The sequence below is a fragment of the Scyliorhinus torazame genome, chromosome 13, assembly GCF_047496885.1.
Source record: "Scyliorhinus torazame isolate Kashiwa2021f chromosome 13, sScyTor2.1, whole genome shotgun sequence".
Classification (NCBI taxonomy): Eukaryota; Metazoa; Chordata; class Chondrichthyes; order Carcharhiniformes; family Scyliorhinidae; genus Scyliorhinus; species Scyliorhinus torazame.
The window spans coordinates 134,479,564-134,496,730 of NC_092719.1; the positions used below are offsets into that span (position 1 = coordinate 134,479,564).

The 17,167-nt window shown below is 48.0% G+C and overlaps 1 long non-coding RNA gene across 1 annotated transcript in view; it reads left to right on the forward strand.

The window, feature by feature from the left end:
- Positions 1-12,017: 12,017 nt before the first annotated feature.
- Positions 12,018-17,167, forward strand: part of LOC140387727 (uncharacterized) — a 142,640-nt gene continuing 137,490 nt past the window's right edge. Inside the window, exon 1 of the long non-coding RNA XR_011933979.1 lies at positions 12,018-12,146. This is a non-coding gene — a long non-coding RNA (uncharacterized lncRNA). The remainder of the gene's footprint in view (positions 12,147-17,167) is intronic.

Genomic DNA, 17,167 nt, shown 5'->3' on the forward strand with positions numbered 1-17,167 from the left:
CTTCGACACACGAAACAAACATCCCAGCCCAGGGTTATTGGGAACTGCCGGTCTGGCTCTGGGAGCTACATTGAAAGGTCCCACTAAAGAGCAACAGCTGGGCAGGGTTCTATCCACTTACCATGGGAGCTTGTATTCTACAAAGCCCATAGGGAGATCAATTAGCAATCCCTCTTGGTCCTCGTGGAGGTTATCACACCCCTCCCCCCCGCCATCAAGTCTGAATCATCCCCCTCACTCTCGTGGCGATGAGGCCTCTTTTGGCACTTAGTGCATGGCCTGGGGTCGGCGGCAGGTGGAGCCGGATCGGGGCGTGAAGCAGACTGGGGATAGTCACTTCTTTGGTGAGCGCCGAAGGGCCACAGGTAGAGGATCGTCTTCCGTGCTGACCTCTGGCGGAGAATCAAGCTCCTTAGTCTCCGTTTCGGACTCCGGATCTTCATCAATGGGGGAAATAACTCTCGTGTCCCCTTGACAGAGGTAGTCACAATGGGCATCAAGGACGTCGCTTCTGCTGATATCGTCTCGGCTGGAGCGGGTTCCCTGCTTCTCGGGCTGTCCAGATTCTTTTTTGTGGCCTTCGCTTGGATTTTGACTTTATAAGAAAGTGGACCAGTCTTTTGAAAAATGGCTCCTGAGACCCATTGAGAGTCATCTCCTGTTCTGAAGGTCCTTTCGGGTCTTCTGGTGTTGTGGTCCTTTATTTGGGCTTCCTGCTTTGACTCCACCTTCCCCTCCAAGTTGGGAAACAGCAGGCTGAGCCTGGTGTGCAGTAACCAAAGAAGAGCCAGGCCAATTTCATATCCTGGGAAACAGCAGGCTGTTTTGTCATTCTGGATTTGAATGTTTGAACTGCCCGTTCAGCCAATCCATTAGACAATGAATGGTACGTCGCCATTCAGATGTGTTTAAAGCAATTCAACTTCAAAAAACTTTGCCAGACTTTTTCTACGGTAGCATGAGAAGTCATGGAGAACATACAATGTACATTTTGTGTAGGCGTTGGCCATAATAAGGCACATCAATCCTTGGAACGGGCCAGCAAAGTCCATTTGCACCCATACTCATGGTGTTCCTGGCTTTTCCCATGGGTGCAAAGAGGCCATAGGTTGGAGCCTCTGATTCTCCTGCCACAGGAGCACTGCTTTACCAGATTTCCGGTGTCTGTATCGAGCCAGGATCACCAGATGTAGCTCCTCGAGTGTATTTTCATCTTGGATACCCTGGGGTGTCCATTGTGTAATTCCGTCAGGATTGGGTGCGGATCTGGGGTGGGGAACCGCTATTCGGGATCTGCATAGGATGATGCCATCTTCTGCAGTCAGCTCTTGTTGTTTAGTGAGGAAAAGCTTAATGTTTTCTTGGATTCTGCCAGTGAGGATCATTTGCCACAATTTTGCCAGTGTGGGATCCTTCTGCATTCATGCCTGAATCTGCTTCACGGATTTGTGGACTTCTTCCAATGCCGGCAGAGCTTGTGGGCAACCTGAGGTGACTAAGAGCTCTGCATTGGCAATGTATGTTCTTGGGCAGTGGCCAAGAGAGTATTCATAGGCCACTAACAATAATGCCTATCGTTGGATCCGGGCAGAGGTGACGGGGGAATTGATTTATCCTCTTTGAAGAAGCACAGTAGAGATTTATGGCCTGTTACGATAGTGAAATGTCTGCCCAATGTCATCCCAAAAATAACAACCTTTCCTTCCTTTTCGATCTGAGGATACCATCTTTTTGCGTCCACCAAGGTTCTGGATGCATATGCTATAGGTCTCTCTGTGCCATCATCCCATCAATGAGAAAGGACTGCTCCCTCTCCACATGGCGAGGTATCACATGTTAATACTAGTTTTCCCTTGGGGTCATAACGAGCCAGGATGTTTTATGATAGGAACAGCTGCTTCACATTCATGAAGGTTTCCTCCTGTGGCACCTGCCATGTCCACTTCTTGTGTCGTTTTAACAGTGTGTGCAGGGGTGGCAATATAGTGGCCAAATTTGAGATAAATTTCCCAGAGCAGTTTATAAGGCCTAGGAAATATTTTAATTCTGTCATATTTTGTGAGGTTGGTGCCTTTTTGATAGCCTTAACTTAATCCTCCATGGGTGTAGGCCTTTTCTCTCGACTCGGTACCCAAGGTAGATCACTTTGTCTGCCTGGAACACACATTTTTCTTGTTTGAGACAGACACCTGTGCCAGGAAATCATGTAAGAACCTTCTCCAGGTTTGCTAAGTGCTCTTTTTTCCGTGGTTCCTGGATCAGTACATTGTCTAGGTGAACTGCACCTTTGGTACCCTTGGAGAATGTTTCCATCACATGTTGGAAAATGCCACATACCCATGAGCCTCCGAAGGGCAGGTGTGTATATTTGCATAAACCCTTATGGGTGTTAATCGTTACGCACTTCCTGGATGACTCATCTAGTTCGAGCTGGAGGCAGACATGACTCATATCTAATTGGGTGAAGGTTTGCCCCCTGACAATTTGGCATATGAACCTTTTATGTGGGTTTAAGCAAATATACTCAGCTGCCCTTCAGAGTCTATCAGAGTACCAATCTAAATGTGAAGTTTTGTTAACGGTTAGTTTATATTCCCTGCAAAGGCAAACCAATTTGTCGGCTTGAGGACGGGATGACTGGTGCAGTGCATTCAGTGAACTGCACTGGTTGTATTATATGCTCCCTATCCCCTCGAGTTTGGTCTCTACTTTGGTAAGTAAAGCATATGGGACTGGCCGTGCCCTGAAATATTTGGGAAGGGCGTCGGTGGCCACATAAATCTTTGCCCTTGCTCCCTTTATTCTACCAAGGCCTTCTTGGAATACCTTGGGTATTTACCAATGACCTTGTAGAGTCCACTGGTTCCTAGTTTAAAATTTTTTAACCAGTCCAGACAGATCCTCTGTAGCCAATCTCTGCCCTAGAGGCTGGGTCCTGGTACTCGTACAACTATAAGCAGGAGTCGGGCCATCTGCTGCCCATAGATAACCAGTGGTTGCCATAATCCTCAAAGGCCTTAAATATATGTGGCCATCGTGGCTCTGGTCTCTTGCAGGCCGAGGGGCAAGATGCTATCTGGAGATGCTGGAAGGTCTATTCCCCGATGGTGGAGATGGCAGCCCCTGTATTAACCTCCATTTCTAGGAAATGGCCGTTGACCAAGATTATTATCTTTAAGGGTGATGATTCAATTGCAAGGCTCAGACCTGAGGTGGCTTGGACTTCTGACCTGGGTGGCACAGATACTGCTGATTTTGGCAGCCTTGCCTGGGTTGTGTCCCTTGGCCACACATACAGCAGCCTTGCAGCTGACACTTGCATTCCCTGGGGAGGCTTCCCTGCTACTTCCAGGTTTACCCAGTCATTTTTTTTAGATGGCTGACTGTTGATTTGGTGATGGGTGAGGCATGTGGGAGGCTTCGCTGGGAATGCTGGCTTTTCTAATGAGGGCCCTCCCTCCCCCAGCATGAGAACACTACTGTCCATCAGCCCTTTATGATGTTCTCTTAAGATAGTGCTAATTCTATAGCCCTTTCGAGGTCCAGGATCGGTTCTGTCAAGTTTTTTTTTGTATCGCAACATTATTGACCCCACATACCAGCCTGTCATGTAGCATCTCAGTCAGGGATGGGCAAAACTCACAGTATTCGGCCAGCTTCTTTAATCTAGCCAGGAATTCTGTCACGGGTTCCCCAGGGATCCTCCCAGCTGTGTTGAAGCAGTTACACTGGAGGGTTCCAATGGTTTTGTTTCATAATTGTTCTTTACTAGATCCACAAGTGGTTTAGTATCAGGAGCTCCAGGATGAACTAAGGGTAATATTGAATGGCGGGGCCCTGCACACTGTCAAAAGGATTACTTTATGTCTGTCATCCCCTTCTATGCCATTGGCAATGAAGAAGTAGCGCATGCGTTCGGCGTGCTGCGGCCAGTCCTCCATGTCTGTATCATAACATCCGAGCTTCACAAACAAGGGCAATTCTGGGTTTTACTTTTTGTTTTGTTTCTTACTGGAGTTTTCTTTGGGGAGTTTCAAAAAACCTGCTCAGAATTCCGTGTTTGACCTTCGTCGCCAATGTAATAATTCCAGGAGACGTGAGTGAGAGGTCAAACTGGTTTATTTTAAATGGAAAATAAAGCCACTACTGCAACACAAAAAACAAACTTTCAAACTAGGACTATCGGGAACTCCCGGTCCGTGTTTGCGAGCTACATTTAAAGGTTGTGCTAAAGAGGCCCAGCTTGGCAGACCTCCTCCCACTCACCACGGGACCTCCTATTCTACAAAGCCCATGGTGAGATCAATCAGTGATCCCCCATGGTCCTCGTGAGGGTTATCACAGGCAAGAAGGGAAGAGCATCCAATTCACCAGTTTCCTTTTTATTGCTATGCAAGCAAAAGGGCACAGAAGAATATCAAAAGTGGCCAGCTAACCTTGTCAACCAAAGAATGATCAGAGAAGGTTTTCAATTATCCAGAGTAAGTTTTTTTTTCACATTCGTTCATGGGTTATGGGTGTCGTTGACCAGGCCAGCACCTTTTTTTCCATACCCTTGGGAAGATGGTATTCAGCTGTCTTCATGAACTGCAGCAGGCCATGTGGTGTAGATACACCCATAGGGCTGTTAGGAAGGGATATGTTCTGTGACAGGGACACAGGAAGGAACATAGGGACAGAAAGACATCCAACCTGTCGCGGCCTGAGACAATACACTCGAGATTTCCAGTAACCACAAAAGGGATTTATTAACAATAGGCCAAGGCAACTATATACAGGCACAGAGCAATCCAGCTCTGAGGTCCCCAAGTGCCTGGGCCCCGGTGTAATGGTATTGTCGCTGGACGAGTAATTCCGAGGCCCAGGGTAATGCTCTGGGGTCCGGGGTTCAAATCCCACCACGGCAGATGGTGAAACTTGAAGTCAATAAAAATTTGGAATTAAAAGTCTAATGATGACCACAAAACTAATGTTCATTGCAACTATTGTGCTTTAAGGATGGAAATCTGCCACCCTACCTGTTCTGGCCTACAGATCCAATACCCTTTGAAATGGCCTAGCAAACCATTCAGTATCAAGGGAAAACTCTTCTGTGCAAGTAGACCGTATCAGGTGGGAGCTGACGACATCATCAACATTTTCACGTTGATTGGCATTTACTGAAGGAAGCCCTGTGTGCCAGGAGAGGCAGGAGTGGGCAGACATGGCCTTGCCAGGATATCCCCTGTGGTGCAGGGAGTCATGAACTGCGTGCACATTGCATTGTGGAGATGTACCAGAGCCTCATGAGCTATACTCAATGTGCATTTGGGCGTGCGGCCACGCACAAAACATCATGTCGGTGCACAACAGGAGCAGAGGGGACCAAGCTCATCACTCTCCTCCACCACCCAGCCACATGATGACAACACACCTATAATGAGTGCCATGCAGTCACAACAAACAGCAAGGAACAAACTGATGCTGTCCTGCAGCAATGATTCTGCTGCCCAGACTGCTCGGAGCAGCTCTTTAATACTCACCTGAAGGGGCAGCTAAATGTGTGATGGCCCTACTGCAGCATCCACAACCTCACCATGTGGAGGTTGCAGCTCCTGCCACCAGACATCCAGGGTCAAGCTGGGAAGTGGATGAGGAGGAGAAAGATCATGAGGAGGCCAAATCCTGAAATAAAAGTAATGAACAAAAAACAATCCTATAACAACTTTAACACATCTAATAATATAGAAAACTGAACAATTTACCATTGAGCACATCCTCAGTGCCTGTCTTACAGGTGCTGTGGTTTAATTATTTTACACAGAGCTATTGCACTGGCTGCAGCACAGCTCGGGAAAGGCTGCTGACTTCTGCTGGAAGAGACTTCAGGTGGCCTTGTAGGCTGACCTTAAGCAGCTCTGGATATAGAGGGCCTTGCTTCACATTGCACCACCTCAGCAAAGGCAACAGCAGGCTGGGCTGGCTTGCTGAGAGGCAACAGTCAGGGCACTAAGGAAGTGACACTGCTCGGAGCAGGAGTGCTGTCATCCCGGGAGAAGGCAGCAGATTCCTGTGTGGCCACTGCCAATTCGTCAAGATGGGGCCTCAGCAATCCGAGACATCTGCTGGAGCACAGATTGCTGGGTTGCTTTGAGAGCCTGCGGGCTCCTTTGAGCACTGAGATCTCCAGTAAGATAAAAGCAGATTACTTCAGGTGCTGGGATCTGAAATAAAAACAAAGAATGCTGGACAATCTCAGCAGGTCTGACAACATCTGTGGAGAGAGAAGGGAGCTAACGTTTCGAATCTGGATGACTCTTTGTCAAAGCTAGAGAGAACTAGGAATAGGGTGAGAGTTATACTGTTGTGGGGGGGGGTAGGGTGGTGGGTTTCATGGAGTAGTGGCACTGGATAAGAGGGTCAGCAATAGGTACAGATTGACAAAGATGTCATGGACAAAAGAACAAAGGGAGTGTAAGTGTAAATGGCAATGATAATGACTAGAAATGGGTCTGATAGTGGCACATTAAGGGATCAGAGTGTGTTAATGACAGAAAAAAGGAATGCAGTGTGTCAAAGGACAATCTGGAACAGGAAACAGATGGCCCGGGTGGGGGGAGGGGAGATAATGGGTGAGAGAAAAATGTATCGACGAAAGAAATGAAAAATTGATAGAAATAAAAATGGGGTGAAGGTGGAGGAGAGAGTTCACAGTCTGAAGTTGTTGAACTCAGTGTTAGGTCCGGAAGCTTGTAATGTGCCTCATCGGAAGATGAGGTGCTGATCCTCAAGTTTGCGCTGGGCTTCACTCGAACATTGCAGCAGGCCAAAGACAGACATGTGGACATGAGAGCAGAATGGCATGTTAAATTGGCAGGAGACAGGAAGGTCTGGGTCCCGGTTGCGGATGGAACGAAGGTGTTCTGCAAAGCAGCCACCTAGTCTGTGTTTTGACTCTCCAATGTAGAGTAGACCGCATTGGGAGCAGTAAATGCAATAGACCAGATTGAAGGAGGTGCACGTGAAGCACTGCTTCAACTGAAAAGAGTGTTTCGGCCCTTGGATGGTGAGTAGTGAGGAGGTAAATGGGTAGGTGTTACACCTTCTGTGATTGCATGGGAAGGTGCTGCGGCAAGAAGGTGAGGTGTAAGGGGTGATGGAGAAGCGGACCAGAGTATCTCAGAGGGAAGGTTCCCTGCAAATGCTGGTAGTGGGGGAGAGGGGAAGTTGGAATTGGTGGAGGATGATTCTTTGAATGCGGAGGCTGATGAGATGAAAAGTGAGAACAAGGGGGACCCTATCCTGGTTTTGGGAAGGAGGCGAGTGGGTGAGAGCAGAGGTGTGGGAGATGGGTCGAACAGGGTTGAGAGCCCAGTCAACCACAGTGGATGAGAAGCCACAATTAAGGAAAATGAAGACATGTCAGCAGCACCATGCTGCAAGTGGCATCATCAGAACAGATGCGACGGCGGCAAAGGAACTGGGAGAATGGGATAGAGTCCTTACAGGATGTGGGGTGTGAAGAGGGGTAGCCAAAGTAGCTGTGGGAGTTGGTGGGCTTGTAATGCAGACTGGTGGACAGTCGATCACCAGAAATGGAGATAGGAAGGTTAAGGGAAGGGAAGTGTCAAAGATGGACCATGAGAAGGTGATAGAGGGGTGTAAATTGAAGAGAAATTGATAAATCTTTCCAGGTCCAGACAGGAACATGAAGCGGCACCAAAATAGGCAACAAAGTATCGATAAAAGCGTTGTGGGATGGGGTCGGAGTAGGACTGGAGCAAGGAATGTTCGGCATACCCCATAAAGAGATAAGCAAAACTGGGTACTCATTGCCACACCTGTGGTCAGGTAGAAGTGAGATAAGTTGAAGGAGAAATTATTCAGTGAGAGGACACGTTTAGCCAGATGGAAGAGAGTGGTGGGTGGGGATTGTTCAGGCCTCTGTTCGAGGAAGAAGTGGAGAGCCCTCAGACCATCCTGGTGGGGAATAGAGTTATGGAGGGATTGGACTTCTATGATAAAGAGGAGGTGGTTAGGGCTGGGGAACTGGAAGTTGTTGATATGATGTAGGGCATCGGAGGAATATTGGGCGCAGGTGGGAAGGGACTGGACAAGAGGAGAGAGTATGGAGTCAGGATAGGAAGTGATTAGTTTGGTGGGACAGGTTTGCACGATGGACTTACTGGCGCAATCCTGTTTGTGGATTTTCAGGAGGAGGTAAAAAGTGGGCTGCCATGGGTTGGGAGACGGAGGTTGGAAACTGTGGAGGGATGATTTCCAGAGCAGGAGGTCAGTGACAGCCCTGGAAACAATGACTTGTTGCTCGGTGGTGGGGTCATGGTCCAGGGGGAGGTAGGAGGAAGTGTCTGAGAGTTGGCGCTCAGCTTCTGCAAGGCCAGACAACAACAGCCTCACCCTTATCGGCGGGTTTGATGACTGAGTCAGAATTGGGCCTGAGAGAGCGGACTGCAGCAAGTTCAGAAGGAGACAGGTTAGAATGGGGTGAGAGGAGTGGAGCAATTGAGATGGTTGTTGTCATGCCGACAGTTCTCAATGAAAAGATCAAGAGCAGGTAAGCGGCTGCAGGGAGGGCCTGTAGCCGGACATTTACAGCCTGATACAAAATGGCCAAGAAAAGAAAGGGCACTACTATATTTTCCTGATGGGAAATGTGGCTAACTGAGCGATTTTAACTTCAAGAATATGATCAGCAGAACCAATGACTTTAGGCTGTGACCTCTGTGATTTACCACAAATGTCTTTGATTTTACGACTGGCCATAGAGTCAGCAGGATTTTGGCAATAGATGTCTTCAAGAGAAAGGATGACCATGGTGAATTAGCAGGATGAAAAGCAACATATGTCCCAGATAATAAACTTATCCTAATCAATGATCAAATGGACAGGCAGAAGGAAGGAAAGATGAAAATAATGAAGGACAACTGGCCCTAAGGTCAGGCATCCTGCAATAAACTAAGCTGAACACATATTTCTGTGTGTTCCGCTCTGAGAAGAGATACGACCCCGGAATGAGTCACGATTCTTTCAACATTCATGCCCAGAAAGGACAGTGATTGATTAGTGCTGCTCTGTGTGCACATAACTGGAAGCATGAGACCTGTGCCAGCAAGATCTGTATAAGAAAGAGAGACAAAAGAGATTTCATCAGTATAACCTTGAGGAACAACAGTGCAGAAGGAAGCAACCACATGCTCTGAGCTTGGCCGCGAGTGGGGAGTGAAGCCTCTACAGGCCCAGTAATTCTTTGAAGAGATAACAAATAGGTTAGACCAAGGAGAGCCAATGGATGGTCTTGTCCTCACCGTCGGCAAAAGTGAGTGAATTGAAGATTTGGATGGCCTGGTCCCCAGCAGTCAACAGTAACAGCGTGATTTTTCGGGCATTGGATGCACTTTCGAGGCCCGAGGCCTCAATGTACAGACTGAATTTCTGCTTGAAGACCCGCCAGTTGGTGCCAAGGTTACCTGAGATCTGGAGCTGTGAAGGTGCCTGGATCTTTTCCATGCCGCTGGAAGGCAGTTGCCGGTCGTCAGTGAATTTTAGAAGATAAATTACTTAGAAGCAGTAGCCACTTCTGGTATCATGTCGTGTTATTGACCCTGGGGTAACACGGACTGCAACACGATGCAGTTGACTGATAAAGCACACAGCAAACGTAGGCGTTGGTTTAATAGAGTTTATTGAACTCCAGTAACGAAACACACAGCTGCCTGTGGGTTGACGCTCTACTCCTCTAAGTAAACAAACACTAACTATCTAGACCAGGCTAGCTCTGATCCACGTGTAGAAGGTGTTGAATGATTTGTACACCCTGACTGTCACTACAGCTATCATCAGTGGAAAGAGGCAGAGTGCTGATGCTGCGTGTGTTTTATAGTTGGAAGCCCCCCCTTGGTGTTCTGAATTGTGATTGGTCGTGTTCTGTTCTGTATCTTGATTGGCTCACCTGGGTGTCTGTCACTGCCTGCTTTTACCTCATGATGTGCATGGGTGCATATTATGACAGAACCCCTCTTTCACATTTAACCAAGCTGCTGAAAGTTTCCCTGCTTTTCGGAGGCCCAGTCAGAATGTCCATGTGATGGATTGGCAACATGGTAACTGTTTTGTTATGCTCTTGACGTAGCATAAGCTGCTTCCTTGATGTACACTCTGACAAATGAAGCTTCAGACTTTGAGATAGATTTGACACATTTATTGAACTATTAACAATTCTCCTACTTGGATTCGACTCTCCTGTTAATCCTGCTACAGCTACTCAGACTAACTAACCAGTCTGCTACAATCCACGTGGTGGGTGTGATGTGTTTCAATCAACCCTGTCTGTACTCACTAAATGTCTCCACTGGAAAGAGACTGAGAATGCGTGCTTTGTGCTTTTATATGGGTTGGTCTAATGCCCCCCTGTGGTAGTGTCACGTCTGGATGTGTTTTGAATGCCCATTGGTCGTGTCCTATCTTACTGACCTATTGGTTGAATGTCTGTGTGTCATGATGTCTCTGGCGCTCCCTCTAGTGTTTATCTAGTCTTAGTGTATTTGCATTAACCCGTTGTGTATTTACAGTGATGCATATCACCACAGTAACAAGTTCAAGTAGCCATGATGTCCACTGGATGGGAAATTAATGGAGAGCAGAAACTGACCAGCAGTTGAAATCCCGCTGGATAATTCCCATGGGGTCGAAACGTTGACTGTAGATGCCACACTTTGAAATCATGACCAGTGTTATTACTTGACACAGCTTTGAGTGTATTTCCCAGGTGAATGAAAGGATGCATTGATTTTGCTGATGGGGTAGTCAGTCAACTGACAGTGGACAGCAGCAACAGCAGAGAACAATTACAGCCTTCAATCTGATAAGATGACTTGTGGGAATGATTCAAAATCCACAGATTGCTTAAAGCTGCAGTACCCAAGATTGCATTCCACACAGCGATAACACATTAAAGAAGCTTATCTTGGAAATGAGGTCTTTTCAGTCTCCAATTTAAAAGTATTTAATGTTTCTGACAGGCATTGATATTGCCAATGCATAATTAAAAATCTGGGGTAAGAGGGGAGAATGTAGAGATCAGAGGACACAAACAGATAAAGCTGATATCACTCTTTGCTACACCCCCAGCTAAGATTGTACAAACTGTATCTGCACAAGGAAAAGCAAGCAATTGTGCAACGCTACAATATTCATTTCCTTTGTCCTTGTTTATTGTGACCCACTATGACCCACTATAAGACCCTGAAAATAAAAAAAACTAATTGCGAGCAAGCCAATACATATTTCAAAGACAAATGTGTGTGCCACTGACCCAGGGATATTGCTCAGGCATTCTCCTTTTACAGAACCGGAATTGAAAGCTTATGCTGCTTTGATTTGATTTTGAACAACCTGATTGATTAGACAGGATTTAAGTGCTGCGGTTACCTTCATGTGGTCTGCTACAGTTATTAGCAAGGCACTTGTTTCCTAACATTGTCTTAGGCAAGCAAACTATATCTGTGAATACCTTACTTGCCCCTGCCGATTCAATAATAATCACTGGAAGTCATTCAGTAGCTTTAGGATCTTGGCGTTCAACAAAGTTCGGAAACATCACCAGCGGGTTTTAATCTTCTGCGCTCCACGCAGTTTTGCTCTGTGTGGGTTGAGTTGCTGCTTTTTTCTCAGGGGTCCGTCCAAATTACTGTAACAGAGGCACTCATCCCTGAAAATGAGACCTCAGTTGATTTGACCATAGAATGACCCCGTGATAATTACTGTTACATAAGCACCTTCTGCTCATTCATTCATTCCATTTCCTCTCATCAGTGACCGACGCTAGACCTGTGATTTCAGGAACAAGTTAATTATTAGGCATGTGCATCGAGCTAAACTGAAAGCCTTGAAGTAACCCAGGCAGGTGAAATTTGGAGAGAGTTTTTTGAGTTTCTCAGCATTTGCTCCGTTAAAATAAAATGGCACTATGCTAGCTTCTTAATATATGAGAGAATCTTCAAGCAATCAATGCAGTTAAGCTCCTTCAGCGATCAGATCGCACAGAAGTCATCCCAAAGATAGGTGATTGCCTCCGCAAGCTGACCCTGAACTCCACAGAAAGAACTGATGGCTGGCCCCCTTGGGTGAAAGCAATTGGGCAGTTTGAGGTAAAAGTGGTGTTTATCTCCCATGATTAGTGTGATTCACAGATTCATTTCGCTTTTATACTGGCTTTGCCAATTCTTAACTATCCCCCAGCTCAGGATTTCTGCTATTTTAAATGAAAAGAAATTGCTCAAAACACTCAGCAGGTCAGACAGCATCTAACAAAAGGTCATCGACCTGAAACGTGAATTCTCTTTCTACCCCTTGAGGTACAGTTGAGTTGCTGAAGGTTTCCAGCATGTTCTGCTTTTAGTTCAGATCTCCAGCAATATGTAATATTCTGCTTTGGCTTCTTCTATTTTAGTGATCATGCAAAATACTCTTGGCAAATGTTCTGTCTTTCCACTGTCGTTTGGGGGGTTTGCCTATTAGCTGTAAATATTTGACACTTGGCTACTCCATCACTTGTCCTCAGACTGAGTTTCATACCTCCACATTGACGTGTTGGGTGCTCTGAGGTACAGACGAACCAACACGGTTGCGATTGGTACAACACAGTTTTATTCCATTAAACTATTGACACATCAGACTTGGTACTCAGCACATTGTGACTGTGTGAGTGTCTTGCTATGAGGTCCTGGCCCTGTGCCGTCTCCAGATGGACTGCCTAGGAAGTGTCGTGTTTCTTGTTTTATCCTGTGTCTGCTCTTGTCTGTGATTGGCTGTCGTGTTATGTGTGCTAATTGGTCCGTTGCTCTGTCAATCATTATGTATGTGTTATGATGTATGTTTGAATATCATGTCACACATGACTGCTGGAATATTCCTGTCCCGCCACAACGGGTTTCCACGCAGCCGATGGGGCGAACCACCCAAAGGTTCCTTGACTTCGGAGGACTCGGAAGATACCGCTGGTTGGCGGGATTCTTTTTCACTTCATTTTTTTCCCCCAGCACTCATTTCCCTTCAACCTAAGGTTGCCAACAAAATTGTGTAAATGAGTTAGCCATTGCAAAATGACATGAAATAATGGAGCCAGGGATTTTCCAATGTACTCATGGTTATTGGGCAATTCCACATCCACTCCTATGCTAACCACCATCCCATCACTGCCATTTAAAGAGCAGTTTGTTTATACTGCTGATCCTCACTAAGGCGGAATCAAAGCTCTTGGATGGAGCTCAGCAGCCTCATTGCGCCCAACCTGGTGTCAGTAGGAGCCCATTGAATCTCACGAGTATTACGATCCTCGACACCAATAATGGCTGGAATACTGGACTGAAACCCCAATATTTTAGTTCATTTGAAAGACTGCGGGAAGAATGATTTGCTCCAGGATTAATTACATGAAGAAATAGGTCTTGGTTATTTTTAAAACAAAACCTTTATTACAAATACAATATTAAACTTTTAACTTCACACCAGAAAAAGAACAGCTTACAATGAGCCCTCAGCACAACTAAATGATTTCCCATTAAACAATAAGAAAATAAAAATGCAGCTCTTAAACCTACTTACAATTAGCAGGGAATAGAGTAATACTTGTGGTTCAGAACAGATTCTGGCTCTTTTTTAGAACCCCTTCAGTCTCTGGCTGAATATCTTCAAATAGTTGCTTCAACTTGGTTGTTATAGTCTCTTCCTTGTCTTCAGTCAAGCCGGCTCTGTTTTTAAAATAGTATTATTCTTTTTTTCCCTATCCTACTGGGAAAGAAAACTGCCTTTATCTGTGGTCTACAAAGCACAAGGGTTGCCAGATCCAAATTCGCTATCAAAAGCATTTTCTCCAAAACCCTGTCTCTCTCCACAGCTTTCTCCAAAACTGCCTTTCTCCACAACTTTTCAAAATGTCTCTCTTTGTGCTCCACCCATCACTGACATCATTTTCCCAAGCTAAAGAAACAAATCAACTTTCCCAAAGACAGTGATGCACCATCAAAGACCACAAGACGAAATAGTGAACAATTGAGGCTTTATTGCGCTAGATATTAAGCCTGCTGCAGCTGGAACAGAATGGAGGCAGCGCAGGAGAGTGCATGCTTTTATACAGAGCCTGCTGGGTGGAGCCAGCAGGCCGGGGTTTACCGTATTGACTGTAGTACAATGGCAGTATCGTAATACACGTAGTATATGACCAGTGGTGTTTACCACATTCACCCCCTGTTTAAAAAAAGTCCAGCAGGGGTGAAGCAACATTACAGGTTGAGTCTGTCAGGGGCTTTGATCCTCCACCGCGATCGCCACAGTCTCGGTTATGGTGTGGGTGCCGATGTGGGTACCTGCGACTCTGGGAGCGTGCTGTCCTCTCCTTCTTCACCCAGTAGTGGATCCGGTGGGGGGATGGGTGCTGCTGGGGTGGGGGCTGCGGTGATAGTCCCTGGAGGGGGGGTGGACGGGGCAGGGGTCGGGGTGGAAACCGGGAGGGGCGGGGACAGTACCAGGTCGGGGGTGGTGGTGGAAGTGGATGGTGAACCAGCGGGTGCCAGGTTCCGGAGGGAGACTGTGTCCTGCCGCCCATCATGGTGAGCCACGTAGGCGTACTGTGGGTTTGCATGGAGGAGGAGGACTTTTTCGACGAGGAGGTCTGATTTATGGCTCCTCGCATGCTTCCGGAGGAGGACGGGCCCAGGCACTGTCAACCAGGTTGCGAGTGAGACCCCGGAGGTGGACTTCCTCGGGAAGGCAAACACACGTTTGTGAGGGGTCTCATTGGTAGCAGTGCACAGGAGCGACCGGATAGAGTGGAGTGCATCGGGGAGGATCTCCTACCAGCGAGAGACCGGGAGATTCCTAGACCGAAGGGCCAGCAGGACGGCCTTCCAGACCGTCACGTTCTCCCTCTCCATCTGCCCGTTTCCCCGGGGGTTGTAGCTGGTCGTCCTGCTCAAAGCAATGCCCTTGTTGAGCAGGAACTGACGCAGCTCGTCACTCATGAAGGAGCACCCCCGATCGCTGTGGATGTAGGTGGGGAAACCAAACAAGATACTGTGTAGGGCCTTGATGACCGTGGCAGAAGTCATGTCGGGGCATGGGATGGCAAAAGGGAAACGGGAGTACTCATCAATTCTATTGAGAAAGTACACTTTGTGGTCAGTGGAAGGGAGGGGCCCTTTCAAGTACTTGCAGAGGCGCTCAAAGGGGCGGGAGGCCTTCACCAGGTGCGCGCTGTCCAGCCGGTAAAAGTGCGGTTTGTACAGCCCGCAGACTTGGCAGTCCCTGGTCACAGTTCTGACCTCCTCGATGGAGTAAGGCAGGTTGCGGGCCTTGATAAAGTGGAAGAACCGGGTGACCCACGGGTGACAGAAGTCATTGTGGAGGGCCCGAAGTTGGGCTACTTGTGTGCTGGCACATGTACCACGGGGCAGGGCATCTGGGGGCTCATTGAGCTTCCCCAGGCGTTACAAGATATCGTAGTTATAGTCGGAAAGTTCGATCCTCCACCTCAATATCTTGTCGTTCTTAATCTTGCCCCGCTGTGTATTGCTAAACATGAAGGCAACCGACCGTTGGTCAGTGAGGAGAGTGAATCTCCTGCCAGGCAGGTGACGCCACCAATGTCGCACAGCTTCCACAATGGCTTGGGCCTCCTTTTCAACAAAAGAGTGCCGAATTTCGGAGGCATGGTTGACGGTGGCGGCCAGACCCACGTCCGATGTGTCGCTCTCCACCTGAAAGGCGAGGGACTCGTCAACCGCGTGCACTGTGGCTTTGGCGATGTCCGCCTTGATGTGGTTGAAGGCCCGGCGGGCCTCAGCCGCCAGGGGAAAAACTGTGGACTTGATGAGTGGGCGGGCCTTGTCCGCATAATTAGGGACCCATTGGGCATAATATGAGAAGAACCCTGATGCATGATCAATGACCACTAAAGCGAGGTTGTAGTCCAACTGAAGGCTTTAATAAGCTAGATGTTTCCCCCAGCAGCTCAGGTACAGAATGAAGGCTGCTGGGGCAGCACGGGCTCTTATACCCCGCCTAGCAGGGCGGAGCTACCATACCGCTTGGCCAATAGGAAGCATACAATTTCTACCAATGGTATTCCAGCATTACCAGGTACCGTAATACCTCTCCTACTACATTCACCCCCTGTTAAAAGAGTCCGGCCGGGGTGGTGGCCTAATACTACAAACATGGCAACATGGTAGAATTAGTTATGGAGGTACCGTAATATCTACGTCCAGCGTTTTGTAACTATTTACAATTGTAGTAACTATTTACAATTTATGATTTAAATTTACAATTTAGAATGAAGCAATCAATCGACCGGGGGCCCTGGTCGTCCTCTGTGATCGTCGGAGCTTCGGTGGTGACTCCGGTGGAGGCTTGGGCGTCTGTGACTCCAGGAACGTGGCCTCAATCTCTGTGGCAGCTTCGACACCCCTAGTGGTGGGGAAAAATGTTGACCTAGGAAGGGAGCGCCTGCGGGGTGCTTCGGTGGGTGGGGGGGGGGGGGGGGGGGGGGCTAGACAGGGCCGGCGGAAGGACCGATCCTCCTGTAAGGTTCCCTGGTGGCGGGGAGGGTGGGACTGGTGGCTGGGGTGTGCATGGGGCTCCGGCGGGCGCCAGGTCTCGTAGGGAGACCACATAGGCATACTGGGGGTTAGCGTGGAGAAGATGGACCCTCTTGACCAACGGGTCCGACTTGTGCGCCCGCACGTGTTTTCGGAGCAGGATGGGTCCGGGAGCTGCCAGCCAGGTTGGGAGCGAGGTCGCAGAGGAGGACTTCCTGGGAAAAACAAGGAGACGTTCGTGAGGTGTCTGGTTGGTTGTGGTACAAAGCAGTGACCGGATGGAGTGGAGGGCATCCGGGAGGACTTCCTGCAAGCGGGAGACTGGGAGATTCCTGGACCGTAGGGCAAGTAGGACGGTCTTCCAGACCGTCCCATTCTCCCTCTCTACCTGTCAGTTACCCCGGGGGTTGTAACTGGTCGTCCTGCTCGAGGCGATGCCCTTGCTGAACAGGAATTGACGCAGTTCGTCGCTCATAAAGGAGGACCCCCTATCACTATGTATGTAGGCGGGGAACCCGAACAGTGCAAAGATGCTATGGAGGACCTTGATGACGGTGGTTGCGGTCATGTCGGGG